The sequence below is a fragment of the Triturus cristatus genome, chromosome 4_2 (assembly GCF_964204655.1).
Source record: "Triturus cristatus chromosome 4_2, aTriCri1.1, whole genome shotgun sequence".
Classification (NCBI taxonomy): Eukaryota; Metazoa; Chordata; class Amphibia; order Caudata; family Salamandridae; genus Triturus; species Triturus cristatus.
In genome coordinates, this window is record NC_140586.1 from 860588235 (window position 1) to 860607420 (window position 19186).

General features: G+C 44.3%; 1 protein-coding gene across 1 annotated transcript in view; it reads right to left on the reverse strand.

Moving 5' to 3' along the window:
- Window positions 1-19186, reverse strand: part of LOC146835267 (peroxiredoxin-like) — a 559426-nt gene that overhangs the window by 301458 nt on the left and 238782 nt on the right. The window contains exon 5 of the mRNA XM_085602856.1: window positions 15162-15202. The gene's annotated coding sequence lies outside the window, so the exon portion shown is untranslated. The remainder of the gene's footprint in view (window positions 1-15161; window positions 15203-19186) is intronic.

The window sequence follows — 19186 nt, forward strand, 5'->3', positions numbered from 1 at the left end:
TGGTTTGTGGTTTTATCTCCGTGGTGGTGGTTGTATCGCGGACATTGTCCACGGTGTCGGGGCACTATCGCTTGTTACCGCCTTGTTGTGAATTCCACATTGACACAGGGTTATTTTCCCACGATGGGCTGCGATATTGGCAGTTGCGTGACTCTACTCTTGCGGTAGTTATCACATGTTCTTGTGAATATACCCCTAAGCCATGCTAAACAGTTTACAGAGGTATGTAAATATGCAAATGGTCTTTAAAGACCTGTGAAACACTGGGGCGTGCCAGAGATGAGGCCCTTTCAGACCAATGGGCATTGCACGCCTGTGAAGAGGCAGTTTTGGTGAAACATGCTCAGAACGTAACTGATTCAACGAGGGAGCTATGGATTCAGGGTACTCAGGAGGGACAATAGGGGCAGGTCGGGAGGGATAACACAAGAGTTAGGAATCAATGATGTATTGGTTTCAATTACAGCCGCCTCTTATTAGCAGGTTCACAGTGAGCTTCAAGAAACTTAAGCAACATAATAATATTAATTTCAATCGCAGCCAACCCCTTATTGACAGAATCAAAGTAGTTTGAGATTAGAGACTTGATATTCCTAAAAGTAAATCATTTAAAGTAGGTCGGGAAGGTTTGTTAAGTAATTCCGACCTTCTGGATGTTCCCAAGAGAGGTAGTCTCCTTCTTATTCGAGCTATATTGGTTTTTACTTGAATCATTTTCATTATTTTTTCCTGGAGCAAAAGATACCTGAGAATTTTAGGGGGAGAATTATGTATAACAGCGTAAAGATATATTGTGTCATTTCTGTTGGCTATATTTGTTATAGTGGACACTATAATTATGGATGTAATATATACTGTATGCTCCAAAATACGGCGCTTTCATTTGATGTATCTAATTATCGATGTTCGCTTTGGTATTTATAAGTTGATGCCCCATGATATGAACTCAGGAATTTTGAGCATGGGATAAATGTGCCTGTCAAAACGTAGTTATGGTCCTACATATGACGAAAAATATGGGCTATAGTGTGTTATACACCAAATATTCTCTAGTACTGAGTATTAGAGTATGTAAATTGAGAAGATACGATATATGACTCAAGATATGAGACTTGTTCTCCTGTGTATAGATATATTTTTTATAGATATGTATTTTTCTATATTCTTTTATTAGATTATTGAGCTAGCCATGACCTAAGGCTATCAAAAGGAATGTTTTTTACATGTAAAACATGCCCCTATCTGAACCTACATGATTACGAACTTCAGAACGATGATAAAGGTATGATGCTATGGGCCACATATAGAGACTATGTAAACAAGAGAGGGACTGATGGGCTTTTATTCAAGGAGGTCCAGCATACATGCCCAGTTTAGTCATGTGTAAAGAAAAGAGTATGCAGTTCCTCAAAGAAAAGGCGGGGGGGTGCCAAAGGAAAGAAGAGACCGTAAAACAGAGGAATACCTCTATTCGGAACTAGGGTCCTCACACACCCAGCAAGCTAGGTGTCATGCTTCATCATATGGACCTGCTCCTCGTCGGGCCGGCGCTGCAATGCCCGACGGGCACCCTAAAAGGGGCTCTTTGGCGGAGATCTTCAGTTCCTGGCCGTATGATGCAGTGTGTGTGAGAGGGACCTAGTGGTGTAGATGTGAGTGCAGGTAAGTGAATTAAAACAAGTTAGAGAGTCCAAAAATAATTTTATTGGGGATGGCTCTCTACCTGAATAAAAAATGTGTGGGAGCAGAATGGCAGCTAACTGATGTTAAGATTCAGTTTGGCTATGCTCATCTGCGCTGGTCGACATGTTTCTTGCCTGTTGGTCCTAGTGATCCGTGGCAATTCCTCAGGACCTAAAAGCTGTCAATAATCTACACTGGGTGGTAAGTACAGCTGTTACCTACTACCTGTTGTTAGGAAACGGTCTCGCCATCTGCCTAGGGAAACCTAAAAGGAGAGAAGATCATAAGCAAGGCATCCCAAGCAGAGGCAATGTAAAAAGTGGATGTATTACACAGGTCTAGTTCACAAAGTGATATAAACCCCCTATTGACTAAATGATCTAACATGACGTCTTTATTCACCAAGTGTCAGTGACTCTATACAGTAAGTAGTGATAGACCTACAGCTAGTGAAATTAAAAACCAATTAAAAATTAAAACAGAAGACTGTAATTCACACGTTATCCAAATCGATACTAGGATAGAGTGACTAAGGTGTTCTAGAGGCTCAAAGTGAAACTCATGGGACACTCACCTAATATGGTTTAGTACCATACTCCTATCACCAACAGATATCCCAATCAATGATATACAGATATACCGGCTGAATCGTTTAGCGGAGGGCGTGTCTAGTACCCGGAAGTGTGTAGAATGCGTGAGTGTGGACACAGCCTCGCATGAGAATGTCAGACAACGGCGGCCATCTTGGAATGGTGTCTAAGTACATTCAAGGGTTACTTAAACTTGAATGTACTTAGACACCATTCCAAGATGGCCGCCGTTGTCTGACATTCTCATGCGAGGCTGTGTCCACACTCACGCATTCTACACACTTCCGGGTACTAGACACGCCCTCCGCTAAACGATTCAGCCGGTATATCTGTTTTGGCACCACACCGGCCATCAGCATTCCCGGGTCGAGTGGCGCGAGGGTAGGTTGATAGCCCTTCCTGCAACAACCTCAAAGTAAGTAGATCGGCGTTATGACTGCACGCCCTGAGGCTATTGACTGGTCAGGTGAGTGGTGTGTTTGCGCTGTCAGCATTGATTGGGATATCTGTTGGTGATCTTATCTCCGCCGCCAAACTGACAATACATGACTTTGACACAGTGTTGTCAGTGCCTGCTCCATTTTAGATTCTGTCACCATATCTCGCTAGTGAGTGACACGGGACACATACTACGGGCGGAATTACGCGTCTCGCTCGATACTGGGGAGAGCTGGTGGTTCCTTGATATTTTGCCGATTAAACACTCACGGCAGATCCGGACTTGCCCCGGACTCTCCGAGTGGTACGAGCGAGTGTGAATTGGTGCCATTAGTCAACGGTCACGCGGTTTCTACTGGCTGATACCCTGACCGGCCTTGGCATTAACAATTATTGTGACTTCTTCTTTATTTTTAAGTTTGCTCCGTGGTGCTATCCCATCATCTGATTACCTCCAGCGGCCTGAGACTCGCATCACAGCAGCTCATGTAACTGGACCACACATGGGCTTTAGAGTTGATATTTATATTTGCCTTAAATACTTGTCGGACCAGTTGTTGTCACCCCATGTATCACTTTGTTTTTACTAGGACACCAGAGTCTTGGTGTCCAGGTGGCGCCACGGCCACGGATAGGAGTATGGTACTAAACCATATTAGGTGAGTGTCCCATGAGTTTCACTTTGAGCCTCTAGAACACCTTAGTCACTCTATCCTAGTATCGATTTGGATAACGTGTGAATTACAGTCTTCTGTTTTAATTTTTAATTGGTTTTTAATTTCACTAGCTGTAGGTCTATCACTACTTACTGTATAGAGTCACTGACACTTGGTGAATAAAGACGTCATGTTAGATCATTTAGTCAATAGGGGGTTTATATCACTTTGTGAACTAGACCTGTGTAATACATCCACTTTTTACATTGCCTCTGCTTGGGATGCCTTGCTTATGATCTTCTCTCCTTTTAGGTTTCCCTAGGCAGATGGCGAGACCGTTTCCTAACAACAGGTAGTAGGTAACAGCTGTACTTACCACCCAGTGTAGATTATTGACAGCTTTTAGGTCCTGAGGAATTGCCACGGATCACTAGGACCAACAGGCAAGAAACATGTCGACCAGCGCAGATGAGCATAGCCAAACTGAATCTTAACATCAGTTAGCTGCCATTCTGCTCCCACACATTTTTTATTCAGGTAGAGAGCCATCCCCAATAAAATTATTTTTGGACTCTCTAACTTGTTTTAATTCACTTACCTGCACTCACATCTACACCACTAGGTCCCTCTCACACACACTGCATCATATGGCCAGGAACTGAAGATCTCCGCCAAAGAGCCCCTTTTAGGGTGCCCGTCGGGCATTGCAGCGCCGGCCCGACGAGGAGCAGGTCCATATGATGAAGCATGACACCTAGCTTGCTGGGTGTGTGAGGACCCTAGTTCCGAATAGAGGTATTCCTCTGTTTTACGGTCTCTTCTTTCCTTTGGCACCCCCCCGCCTTTTCTTTGAGGAACCACATATAGAGACATTGTAACTCTGTAATATTTTGGGTCTGACATGTATTGTCAACTTATTTTTTTTAAAGGAATTTGTGATTACAGATAAACATTTAATTATGTATCGATTTGAAAATTGTTGCAAAAAATTAGTGTATTGTTATATGACTAAAGAATAAAATAATTGAATATGTAGCATTAATTGAGGATAATACTATCTATTAAATTTATAATATAAAGACATCATTATTAAGGACTATACTATCCCTGAATCTTTGCACCGTATCTTTTAGAAAGAATAACAAGGTAGAGGGGATGAGAAAAAGAAGAGATCAAAAACCCACATGAAAGACAACTGTTGAGGTATCTATAGATCTATAGATCTGACCTTTCAATATTGTGTTAACTTTATGATTGTCCTAAAAAAATGCTGCTTGTGTTGTATACTAAAATGAAGTAAGTCCATGCATAAATAGAAGTATATGGACACTAATAGTTTGTATTAAATTGCTTTATACCATGAGATGCAAAGAGATCAAGATACAGGGACCTTATGGTCCGAAAGATGGATATAACTATGGAAAGTGCTTCCTCAAAATGGTGTATAAATGTATTGTTTTTTAACGTGTGATAATGAAATTTTCTACACTTTAAGTGCTCATACTAATTGTTTGACAGTACTCTATGAGTTTCCCATACTGTCATATGTTTTGATTCATAATGGAATATATGTTATTACTGTTGTTAAGAGTCATGTGCCTGGTGTGGTATATTTAAGAAGTGTTGGAAATGAAATTGCACTGATTTGCTACACAGATTATGTATATGAATTTGATTGTACAAGAAGTCCTGTTTTAATAAGATTTTAATTTTAGTAATTGTTTGTGTTTGTAGCCCTGAAGAAGTCCTCATGTAGGACGAAACGCATTGGCTACTAGGAAGAAAGAATACAAGAATAAAGGAACATATAAAATACAAAAATCGGATGGACTTGTTTTTTATAATTGAGTGCGGATCAAACTCTTTATGCAATAATCCCAGCTGGGGAACCAGTTTATTGGGACTCAGAAGGGACAGAACTCAAGGAGTCCAAACAATCCATCACTCAATCGATCAGTCAGTACTTGTAGTGCATGCTAATCCCCCGAGGGGTATTCAGGCTCTGCGTGAGGTGAATCTACTCGAACAGCCAGGTCTGGTGCCACAGTTTTCAGTACTATTTATCTAACTAGTGCTTACCACCAGATTGAACTGAAAGAGCCTTCTAGGGATCACTCCCTTTGGTACCTTTAGATTTGTTAGGTTACCTTTTGGTCTTGTCTCTGCTTCCTCAGTCTTTCAGCAGGCCATGGAAAATGTTCTTCAATGTATGACAGGTGTTTATCAAGGTGACATCTTAATTTTTTACAAAGATACTGAAGAGCATAATACCAGACCAACGGAAGTGTTGAGTAGGTTGTCTGACTGGAACCTCACTGTGAAACCAGAAAAATGCAAGTTTGGTACTAAGTCCATTACATATCTTGGTCACACAGTCTCCGGTTAGGGGGTTGTTCCCAAGGATGAGTTGGGTAATACAATCATGCCTATGAGCCCTCCAACATCTCAAGAAGAATTGATGAAGTTCCTGGTGATGATTGAGTTTATTCATTAAAGGGTTTGCTGAACTCAGTGCTAGCATGAGATCACGCTTGAGGAAGGGTATTGTATTCTCCTGGGACTCGCTCTGTGAAGAGGAGTTTAGGTTACTTAAGGTTCATCTAAGTACGGCGCCCAAGCTGAAAAACTTTGATCCCCAAAGAAGGTCTGTTTTCACCACAGATGCCAGTCTTAAAGGGTTGGGTGCCGTACTTCAACAAGAAGGGGAGTTAGAAACTGAGACCATCATGTTTCTCTCACGAGCACTGAAAGACACAGAATCCAAATACTCTGTAATTGAGAAGGTGGCAATTGCTGTGTTTTGGGCGGTGAGGCAACTTAAAAAGTTCTTGTGGGGGTCATCATTCACCATACGGACTGACCAGAAGCCTTTTGCTGATATCTTCAAGAAGAAAGGGGTTGATTTAATTTCCAGTCGCATTACAAAATGGGTCATTGCATTACAAGAATATGACTTTGTTATTGAATACTTACCTGGTGTCTGCAACACAAGAGCTGATACTCTTTCCAAATTAGTCCGTGGTGAGGAGGATTGTGTTGATTTGGAAGAAGTTTTAGAAGCTGACTCTGAATGCGCTTGTACGATCAATGTGATATCTGAAGAGAGATGGCGCGAAGGGGTATCCAAAGATGAAGTGTTGGTAAAGGTAATGAAATTCATGAGAGAAGGATGGAGTTTCAAGAATCAATGTTAGGAGAAGCGTCATAACTACTGGACTGGTGGTGCCTAACTTCGAGCATTATTATCTAGCCTCCCAGCTGCAATGGGTTGCTTGTTGGCTTTCATCCCGATATCTAGGGAACACATCTTCATTGCAACCCCCAATAGCGCACTATAACTTGCTGCAGGTTTTCCACCCATGCACAAAGCCAAATCCCCAGAAACATTCCTACTCACCATAGCCTATAAATGCTTTCATAGGAGCCTCTCCTCACCAGAGCCACCACCCCATATGCACCCGCTATCCCATTGCTAGGAACTCCGCGAGGAGACACTCCTACCACAGCTCCCGAGCTAGGACACTGGGCCTCAGAGGGCATTCAAGACTTGGGAGATCTTTTTCAGGACGGCTCACTTATCCCATATCAGGAACTCATACCGGAAGGGAATTTGAGCCCTGGACAGTTTTTATTGCATCAAACACTTATAGCCTCGTTATCATCTAAGTGGGGTACACTTGCTCAGGAACCGCCCACACACCACACATTGCAATACCTCCACGTGATGGGGACCGGGAGGCACTATCAAGATGGTTTGAGTCCTCCATTCGTCAACACACGGAGGCCGATCTCACCCATTTGAGACATCACTGGGAGGGGGCCTTGGGGAGGGCATTCACGAATAGAGAGTGGACCACAGTTCGGTGCAGCCCGGCGTACATTCTGCGTAACCAGCGGTTTAAGCAAATCCAATTCTTTGTGCTACACCGGGTTTATCTCACCCCAGCTCAAATTAATAGATACTTCCTCCGTACGGATGCGGCATGCCCTTGCTGCCGGCAGTTAGATGCCAACATTCTCCATATGCTGTGACATTGTCCGGTCCTGGTCGAAGACTGAAGCAATGTGACAAACATACTGGCCGCCTGCACGTCTCGCGCTGTTCCACCTCGATTGGAGGTACACATATTTAGCAGGAATAAAAAACACAGGGCTACCACCCGTTTCCTAGATCTAGGTCTAATAGCAGCAAAAAGCTTGATTACCAAGCAATGGAAATCCCCTTCAGTCACCGCACACATTAGCCTGGCGCAGATCTTTACTTAACTGGGCTAGGGCGGAGGGAGTGGGCCTGCGCAGGGAAGATCTGCTTGGTATCCGAAAGTTCTCCCTGGCGTCTCAATGGGACACTATGGTGTTGAAGTTACAGGAAATGGTCACTAACACTGGAGAACCCCAAGATGATATTCAGGACTGACACACACAACCTATTACCCTCCTTGGTAGAGGTGATGTGTAGCCCCGACCGCCAGAGCGATACGATATGGCCCTCTTTTTCAGAATCCCGTTGTCATTGGGCCCTGATAGAGCTGGCTTCCCCTGTTATCCTAGGCATGGCAGTAGGTCTCGTGCGACTCACTCACCTCTCCTTGCTTAAGTTGTCCTCCTTTTGTTGTACCCTATGTCCACAGTTTGACCCAAGTTGCACTGTGTCTGAAATGTCCACAAGCCGTCCAGAGGTAAGATGCTGGCGCTGTCATGAGACTCCTTTTAGCCTCTGTTGCACAACTCATCTGCCCCCTTTCTTTACGGATGGGTACTGGATAATGTAACACTTGAAATAACTACCCATGGTGTATAGGCATTGTTATGGTTATATGCTGTAAAATGTGAAAAATGTTTGAAGAAAAAGATATAACAAAAACACTACTGGGCTGTGCATGATGAGTTGTCTGTCAACAGAGATTTGTTGTTCAGAAGGACAAACTTGTACCTCCACTCAGTCTCAGGAAAGAACTAATGGATCTTGCTCATGAGACACATCAGGGCATGGCCAAGAGCAAGGAACGTAAGCGTATGTCATACTGGTGGCCAGACATGGACAGGCATATGGAGCAGTTGGTGCATGATTGTTCTGTGTGTACTTTGAGCGACAAGTCCAAGCAGCCGAGAGTTCAATCCATGATAACCAGGAAATTACCTTCTAGACTGTGGAAGGAGATTGCTTTGGATATTGTGGGGCCCACCCATGGGGAAGGAAGACAAACTTACCTTATTGTAGCCCTGGATTTGTTTGCCAGGTGGCCTGAAGTTTTCTTTACGAACTCTACAGAGAGCAATGATCTGATTAAAGTCCTCAAGGTTTTAATTGCTAGGGAAGGTTTTCCCCGTTGTATACCAACAGACAATGGTGTACAATTAACATCTAAGGAGATGGTAGACTTCCTAAGTGTTAGAGGCATACTTCAGAAAAAATGTGCGCTATATCATCCCGAAATCAATGGAATGGCTGAACAGAGTCATAAAGGAGACCGTCTCATTAGCCTAGTCCAATGCCATGGATTGGAAAGAGGAGGAGTGTAAAATGATTGAGATGTATAAGGTAACTCCACATTGTACGACTGACAAGACTCCCTTTGAAATGCTTCGAGGAAGACTTCCTAACACCTTTCTTGAACCTTCCTGGGTGAATGCTTATGCGTAACAGTCTGGTCGATGTGTGGGTGGCCTGGATAGTGTAAACGTGAGGAAGGCAAGGTGAATTTGAGGAAGGCTGGTTACGACATTAGAAAGGCAGCGAAGAAAACAAGGGTGTGTGAGGGGGACCTTGTAATGATCAAAAGTCCAAAGAAGTGTGATCTCTCCAAATTTTCAAAGCCTGTTCGTGTCATCAAAACTTTCACCAATGCTGTTAAGACACAGGACCATAGAATATGGAACCTTAATCATGTGGTGGTTTGTGACAGTAATGTGGTTAGAAGTACAAGGAAACACAGTGAATCTGCCACCGAGGCCTTTAAAAGGTAATGAAGATGAAGGAGAATGTAGTAAAATGACAGGAGTATCCTGTCGTGTGGTCAGGAGGCCTGGGTATTTAAAAGATTATGTTTAGGGTTTTAGGGGCATATCAGCAACAACCGGCGATAATTATTGCTCAGCGCTCTTAGCCTGAGGAAAATTATCGCCGGGTAACGTGGATTTTTATCGCTGAGATAGTGTGCTATTAGCAACGCTTATCTCCTCAGCGATAATAATCCTCACGCTAACTGCCTAACGTGAGATTATCGCTGGAAACCCAGCGATAATCTCACGTTAGCTTGTTGATAGGGACTCACAAACTTAGCCATGATATCCACCTTCCATAGGATATCATGGCTAAGTCAGTCCTGAAGCAGGCGTAAGGAAAGTAGAGATAACAGGGGTTATCGCTACTTTTCCTGACGCTATGCTTCATAGCGTGGGGCTTGATGATAGGAGAAATGTCGCTTAGCGACATTTCTCCTGTCATGTCAGGTCAGGAACGCCCACTTTGCATCTCATTAGAGATGCAAAGCTGGGCGTTAGGAATCCCCATGCTAAAGCAAGGTTTCACGCGTTAGCGTGACCTTGCTAATTAGGCGATAAAATTATCGCCGCTTTTCAGCCGAAAACGGCCGCTAAAGCGGCGATAATTTACTATCGCCTCCTTGTAAATATGCCGGCATATTTGCACCAGGCGATAAAAAATTAGCGCCGCTTTTGCGGCCGTTTTTGGCCGAAAAGCGGCGATAATTTTATCGCCTACTTAGCAAGGCCACGCTAACGCGTGAAACCATACTTTAGCGTCAGGATTCGTAACGCCCAGCTTTGGATCTCTAATAAGATGCAAAGTGGGTGTTCCTGACCTAAAATGACAGGAGAAATGTCGATAAGCGACATTTCTCCTAACATCAAGCCCCACGCTATGAAGCATAGCATCAGGAAAAGTAGCGATAACCCCTGTTATCGCTACTTTCCTTACGCCTGCTTCAGGACTGACTTAGCCATGATATCCTATGGAAGGTGGATATCATGGCTAAGTTTGTGAGTCCCTATCAGCAAGCTAACGCCACATTGCGTGAGATTATCGCTGGGTTTCCAGCGATAATCTCATGTTAGGCAGTTAGCGTGAGGATTTTTATCGCTGAGGAGATAAGCGTTGCTAATAGCACGCTATCTCAGCGATAAAAATCCACGTTACCCGGTGATAATTATCCTCACGCTAAGAGCGCTGAGCGATAATTATCGCCGGGTGTTGCTGATATGGCCCCAAGTTTTTCTGTTAGTACGCTCTTATTCTTTTTGCTGAGTTCTTTTTCTATTTATTTTATTTATTTATTTATTTATTTATTTAAACTTATAACGCGCAACAGCTACCCACAGTGGGTTTCCCGGCGCGAAGGGATAGACTCAAGAAGAAAGAGCAGACCTCTGAAAGCAGCATCATGAGACAGCTAAATCAACATGCGAATCAATGTAAGAGTAATGCTTTCAGTTTTTTCCTGAAGATGAGAAAATTTGTCTCTGTTTTCAAGGTGTAGGGTAATGCATTCCAGTGTTTAGGGGCAAGATGAGAGAAAGCCCGCCCTCCCATTCTTGCAAGTTTAAAGCGAGGAATAACAAAGTCACAGTTAGCAGAGGACCTGAGTGTACGTTGTGGCTTGTAAGGTTGAACAAGATTTTGCAGATACTTCGGGCCGAACCCTGCTTAATTTTGAAAAGATAACAGATGGCTTTAAAGGTGACCCGATTGGAGATCTTGAGCCAATGTAGATCACGTAAAGCTTGGAAGGCAGATTGTCTTCTAGGGATATTACAAAGAAGACGGGCTGCAGAATTCTGGACAACCTGAAGTTTATTTACAGTGGCCGCATCCGCACCAAGGTAGAGGACATTTCCGTAATCCAGGCGGGAGGTTACTAACGCCTGGACCACGGTTCTCCTGGTAGAAAGAGGCAGCATCCATAAGATTTTCTGGAGCCATCGTAGAGTAGCAAAACAAATGGCAGCCACCTGTGTGGCTTGCTGTCTCATGGAGAGTTTATCGTCGATGAGAAAGCCGAGGTTGCGGGCCACTGAGGATGGTTGGGAAGGGGTCCCATCTCGCTAGGCCAATGTTGCGGGCCCCATAGATCTTTCTGTTTGCCAAAAATGAGAATTTCGGTTTTGTCACCGTTAAGCTTGAGGAGATGCCTTTGCATCCACTCAGCTATACGTGACAGCCCGATTTTCAAGACCGATGGATCATTGCTTTCGCAGCTAGAAAGGGAAAAGACAATTTGAGTATCATCGGCATATGAAAAGATGGTCAGCCCAGCATCTTCTGCAATGGAAGCCAGGGGTCTGACGTAGATATTAAACAACAGAGGGCTGAGTATAGACCCCTGAGGAACGCCATATGCCGATGTACAAGTGGAAGAAGTGGCTTTCGTGGAAAAGACCTGGAAAGTGCGCTCCCTTAAAAAGGAGGCAATCCAGGCCAAAGCCAGACCGTCCAGGCCCAGGGAACGAAGGGAGTTCAAAAGAATGGAATGGGACACGGTATCGAACGCCGCGCTCAAATCCAAAAGGATAAGCGCAAATGTCTCACCGCGATCGATACCATGTCTTAAACTCTCCGTTACCCCTAGAAGGGCGGTCTCAGTGGAATAATGAGCACGAAAACCAGACTGGGATGGATGTAAAAATCCCGGTGATTCCACTAGATGGCATAGTTGGGTGTTAACATGTCTTTCCAGTACTTTAGAAAGTACTGGTAGCAGTGATATTGGCCTGAAATTAGCAAGATTGGACACGTCGGCTCCAGCTTTTTTCAGGAGAGGGACAACCATTGCGTGCTTCCAGTCCCGCAACACCTGGGATTCACATAATGAGGCGTTTAAAAGTCTCATAAGAACCCGCCGAGGTGCGAGATCAAGTAGTTTGAGAAATTTTACAGGTACAGGATCACGCGGTGAACCCGATTTTATGCTGCTTAAACAAGTGGAGAACGAGATGTCGTCAAACAAGTTCCAATGTGTCAGCTTCACCGAAGAGAAGGGCGGTTTAATAACTCCCGTCTGTTCAGAGTGCCATCCCTCTGTATTCAGAGGGAGGCTCATGGAATCATATATACGTTCGACCTTCACTATAAAAAATTTTGCAATAGAGTTGCACTGGGCCTCAACTAGAGCTGGAGGTGTTGGAATAGTATCGGCTCCTGTCAGTTTTTTAACTACAGAAAACAAGGTCCGGGGACAATTCTGAGCTTGTGTAACAGTGTTCGCAATGTAAGCAGCTCTGGCAGTTTTACATTTTAGATGGTAATCTTTTAACGCCTCTTTATAGATAGTCTTCTGAGAGACTAAATAGGAGTGCCTCCATTTGCGTTCTAAAGCCTTGCATTTAGTGCGCAGGTCTTTCAGGTCAGCAGAAAACCAAGGCGTCGGAGGGCGATGTGACCTGAGGTGTGTGGAAGAGAGCGGAAGAAGAGTATTGACAGCCTTTGTAAGCCAATGTGAGACAGCCATGTTCATCTCAGAGACTGAAGCCATACATTCCTCAGGACAGGTATTGGAGAGGTGGTGATTAAACCTATTAATATCGAGTTTCCCCCAGCGATGAATTGGGGCGCCCTTATCAATTATTCTATTTCTATTTACCTGGCTATTAGTGTACAATAAAGAGAAATACACAGCAAAGTGATCTGACCATTCCAGAGGACGAGCACTCTGGGAGCAGTCAAAGGAGACATTGGAAAGAATAGGATCCAATAAGTGCCCCGCAGAGTGGGTGGGGCCAATGTTAAGCAGAGGCAGATTGAAAGCCTCCAGGTCAGACAGAAAACGTTTGCTGTTAGTACATTGAGCATCTTCAAGATGTAAATTGAGGTCACCGAGAATGGTGAAATTAGCTGCCCTAAGAAGTAGGGGAGATACGATGTCCATAAATGAAGATATCCAGGAAGAGGCGTTCCCCGGAGGGCGATAGATCAAGAGACCCGATAAAGTAAATTGAGGATTAATCACTAATTTAAAGAAAGCAGTTTCACTTCCAGACATAGGGAGGGCGTCAAACTTACATGTATATTTAGCCTTAAAAATAATGGCAATCCCTCCTCCCTGTCCGGACTTCCTATCCAATCTTACCATGACGTAGTTGTTGGGAACGGCAACAGCGACATCAGGACCCGAACAGTCCTGAAGCCAAGTCTCGGTAAGAAACAATGCATCAGGCTGCTTTTCGACAATAAAGTCGTAAATATGCTGCTTGTGTTTCGGGAGGGATCGACAATTAATACTCCAAAACTGGAGAATGGGACTGCTAGGATGTACATTCCGTCTCCGCCTTCTGCCCCGGGTACGGGGCTGCTGCATTGCTTTGATCAAGGACCCTTTACCAAGAAAAAACTCACAGCCAGCACAAATAAACTTAGAGGTCGGGAAACAACAAACGGTGCAGCTTATACGGCAAGTGGGACGAAAAGATAGTAAGACCTCACCAGAATAATTGATTCTACCGCAGGGGCTCGTAGAGGGAGGCATGGTCCAAGGCCCGGTCTGGCACAGACGGGCTTAACTCTGGCGGAAACTCCGGCGGAAGTTCGGCGATCCGCTGCGCGTATCCGCGGCGCGAAGGCAAGGCCCTCTTAAGTAGAGGTCTAGCGTCCTTATGACGTCTAGACCATCAAACACCAGTGGCGCCGTCCGGCGTTCCACCCACCCAAGATGGCCGCCCAAAACTCCAAACAGTCAGGACAAGGGCCCGCCAAGTGCGGTGAGATTCCGATTTTAATGTGCAAGTGAGGGGTTGTTCTAAAAACAGGGCAAACAACAAAATACAAATGAAATATTAAAACAGGTAGGTTAAAAAGCACACAATAAGCGCGAGGAGCGTCGTATAGATTTCAACATTACGCGCTGCCCTCTGCACGCTCGCAACCTAGCAGTCGTCAAGAGGCAAGCCGTAGTATGGTCATAAGTCTACTTATGCAATGTTTTGCTGTTATGGACATATTCATTGTTTTTGTGTTTTAATAAAGGAAGAGAGGTGTGTGGTAACTAAGCAAGGTTGTCAGGTTGTTTGCCAGCGACCTTGCAATAATCTGTCAATCTCGAGCATGGAACTTCGTGACTTCACCTGCGTTCAGATGATGTAACGGGAGCTATTTGAAGGGTATGGCAGTTGCTGTGCTTTGCTGCTGCTGGATGTCGGATGGTATTCTGTTCTTTAATAAAGATACTTGGGGGCAGATTATCAAGACAGGCGATAAAATTATCGCCGCTTTTGCGTCAGAAAACTGCCGCTAAAGCGGCGATAATGGGCTTGATAATATGCTCTATGGAATTCCAATTGAAGCTCAGGTTAGATGTCCTTCACATCTAACAGGTTTGATGTTCTTCCCACCAGAACCTGTGCTTCTATTGTAATTCTCTAAGGAATATTATCAGGTCCCTTATCACCGCTTTAGCGGCAGTTTCCTGCTGCTAAAGCGACATTAATGTTACGCCCGTTCTTGATAATATGGCCCCCTATGTCAGGAAAATGGTCCAGGGGGAAAACAAAAAGTTTAGGGAACTTTAGCCAAAACGGCCAAGTCCTACAACATTGTAAATTGTGTCTCGCAATTTGTGACTCGCAATCGAGCACAAATTGCGAGTTGCAATTTACAATGGTCGTCCATCTGGCCTATAGGAACATAATTATAAGGATTTAATGCTGCCGTGGCGTTTATTTCTTTGACGATACAGCAGCTTTTTTATTGCTGTATTTACAAGTTGCCGCTAACTCCAGTTAGCAGCATTTTGCTTGTGTAAATGTGATTTTTCCACATCCCCACTTCTCTTGCATGACTTACCGTAAAGGAGAGGCAAGGTAAGCATTCCCACGTAAAAACTCCTGCAAAACACACAACGCAACATTTACAAGGATTCCATTGTACGTCGTAAAACAAAACAAACTGCTACAAAGTCCAAATAGCTGAAGTTTTTTAACGTCAATACTTATCTGGTATTTAAAAAGCTGCAAAAACACCTGTATGTAAGGAAGACAATCCCAGTTCATCATTGGCAACCTCAACGATGCCATGGAGCTTCGACTACTGCAACTTGGAGCACCATGAAGACCACTACCACCACCGAAGCAGAGCAGCTGAAGAGAACAGGTCTACCGCCAGAGGATAACCCTCATACAACTTCGGCCAGAGGAAGTCGTAGCCCATTACAGGCCAAAAAGGGGCTCCATTCTCCACCTCCTCACCCAGATTGTGCCAAGGCTGTAGGCCACATTCCAGCGCAGCACAAACATCCCTTCACAGACAAGACTACTTGCTGTGCTGCACATGCTGCCCTCAGGGACTTTTCAATTGACCACCGCCAGAGTGGCTGGAGTTACCCAGGCATCCTTCTCCAGGTTCCTCCCCACTGTCCTCGATGCCATCATCAGCCTGACGGTGCAGTATCTCCTCTTCCCCAACATTGTGCAAGAACAGCTCACCAACAAGCAAGGCCTTTATGCCATTGCTGGTTTTCCACATGTGTTGGGGCAATGGACTGTACCCATGTGCAACTTTCGCCTCCTGCCGTCACTGCACACATCTACAGAAAGCACACCTACTCCACAAATGTGCAGGCAATAGTTGACCATCTTGGTCTCTTCAGTAATGTCGTGGCCAAGTACCATGGCAGTGTCCATGATTCATTTATCTGTTGCCAATCTGTCCTCAACCAGCGGTTCCAGAATGGCACCTATGGAAATGGACCGCTTGTTGGTAAGTACACCTTGAACACACCACACACCTCAAGCCACTCAATCATGAAGGTCAACAATTTTAAATTGCACATGTAGGAAATGGCATTGTGCATATATTGTTTCAGGGCCAACTGTAATACACAATCATATAATGTCAAAGCACAACACATATCTAACTGGTTCCACCAATGGAGGAGCCTAGAAATTTACATACAACCCACTTTGTCACTCAAGGAATACATATAATCTAAAAATCACTGGGCTACATTTACAAGGAAATAATGCAGTACCAAACCATTTGTATGCACCATGCTGCGTTAATTCTGAAGCAAACGGATGCATCATATGTACAACGAAATAAAGGGTCCCTCTGCTCCCCCCTGTGCAGGAACACAATCAGCTGCCATGCACCAATGCAGGCACCCTTGCACCATGGTTCAAGTGTGCCTGCGTCATGAGGATGATTGTTTTTGTGCATGAAGGGACACCTTCCTGCACACAAACAATCACAAGAGGTGATTTCCTCTTCCTATGTGTTAATGCAGAATGCAGCACATAGAGAAATGGGAAATAAAAGTAGAGATCTAAAAAATAATTCCTCGTTGCGCCTACCTACGCGTCCCCTGGTGAGTCGTATCATTCAGATGAATTTCCAGGGTTACGATATCCCATAAATTTGAAAATGTTGCAAAAGCCCGGTGTGTTGTGTGTGAACACCCACAGCAACACCCATGGCACACACCTTTCATACAAAAGTTTTGTGTGTAAATGTGCCATATTCACAAGGACTTGAAAAGCCATGCAGGTTGCCTTTACATGTCCTTGTAAGTATGGGGCAGCAGGTTGCTCTGCCGATGCGTCACAATATGTGACACACCTACTGCTCAAGGGGCTAGTAACTAAACCCCATTGAGCCCAACATTTACCATTCAAGGGCCTGTGGTGTTAGCTCCCCTTAGTCCTATGCTTCACAATGATGGCTATTGCAGATGTACCTTTAAAGTAATGTGCTAAAAGTGCACATTCAGCAGTGACATTTGATTTCTACTTATCTCACCAGTATCAAATATGGATGTCCTAACAAGATTTGATGTATTTCCTCAAACTCCATGTTCATGCTTTTTTTCAAGTCATTCCTCTCTTTGGTGCATTTTCTCAACATAGTGTTCACTTTCTAGCCTTCGGCACTGCTCAGTGTACACATTCAAAACGTATTCACAAATTATTATTGTTTGACACTTTCTTCCATTCATTCAGGACCTCCCCTTGCCCTGTTGGAACGTCACTTTTCTTGACGTTCCGTGGCGCAGGAGCCTGCTCCATATTTATGTGGCAGCACAAAGCCACTTTTTTCGGCTTAATGTGAGCAGCACACATAGAAAGAGGAAAAGCCTCTTCTGATTGTTTCTGTGCAGGAAGGTTTCCCTTCTTACACAAAAACAACCATCCCCTCCATGGTGGCACCCTTGCACCATGGTGCAAAGGTGCCTGCATTGATGGTTTGCAGCCCATTGTGCTCCAGCACAGGGAAAAGGACAGGAATGCACCGTATCTGATAGATATGACGCATTCCTGCCCCTTTCTTTTACCATAGGGCAGCGGAGCAGCCTAGGCCTGCGGCACTGTCCTGCGATAAAACCTCATAAATAAGGCCCCCAATCTTTCTTTGCCTATGTTCATTTCCATGCCTTTCCACCCATCACTCAGTTCCATATTAAATATGATTGGTCTTCTTTCCAAATTACTCAGTCTAATTTGATTGGTGATCACATAAAACCATAATTGTACTAAGATGTGTATTACCAAAACCCTTTTCAAATACTTGTCTTTACATCCCTCGCACTCCCATTATTAAAGCCTGACCTATGTTACATGTGCACTCGAGGTCTATCCTGCTTCAGTTACCTTACCTTTCACACTCATTTTCAGTCTGTCATCATTCTATCCTGCTGTTGCCATGGCTTGGTCATTAACAAAATGTTGTCCATCAAGTGTTCATAATTCCTATTTTGTGGGTCAAAGGGACATATTTACAAGCCCCTATTGCCACCACAACATCACTGTTCAGGACGTTGTAGTGGTGGTAGGGGCTTCGCCTTATTTACAAGTCAGCATTAGGCCACTTAACAAGGCTTAACGCCACCTTGTAAATAAGGCCCCCTGTCATGCTACACTGGGTGAAAGGGGGGATTAATGGGTGTTGCATTGGACGTTCCATCGCAACACCCATTGATTTTGACGCTGCCCCCTATTTACAAGGGAGGCGTAAATAGGAGGCAGCGCCAAAATTAAGACCAGGGAAAACTGGTCTTAACCTAGCAAAACGAGGCGAAATGATTTTTCCTTGTTTTTGCTGTTTCCATGTGTGCTGCGTTGTGCAGTACACATGGAAACAGCAAAACACCATTGATTGTTTATGTGCAGGAAGGTGTAAAAAAAAGAAGTTTTGCAACTTCTATGTGTGCTGCATTAAGTTACAAAATGCTATTTAAATATTGTTTATGTGCAGGAAGACCTTGCTTCACATAAACAATCTTCCCCACAACGCAGACCCCCTTGCACTATGGTACAAGGGTGCCTGCATTGGTGCTAGGCTGCTAAATTTAGCACCAGCGCAGGGGGAAACGCAGGGCTGCTCCATATTGCTGTAAATATGGTGCAGCCCAGTGTTTCTGAAGTAGCGGAGCGCAGCCTTAAGCCAAGGGTACTAACGCAGCGCTCCGCCATTTCGTTGTAAATATGCCCCAAAGTTTCTAAACCCTCTGATTCACAATTCGTAGCCCAATATAAAATGTTGCCACTGTCGTTAGGTTCCTCCCTTTCCCCTCACAATACCAGTCTTGCCACAGATGACACTTAAGAATGGGGTTTAAAACACATCTGTCACAATCTCCCATGCTCTGTCATGTACAGCGTGTGCTACCCTATGCACTGATGTTGGTCATGAGGACATTTAATAAGACACTTGGGGTTCAGCAACCAGTCTCATGGGATGAGGGACTGTCATCTCGCATGATGGTATGGTGGAGGACATGGCCATTGTCACACTACCTGGTCATGTGAAGAAATAATGCTTAGCTTTTCAAATGCCAATAGATAATCAGTAAAGCAAACCACTAAAAGGACATCACA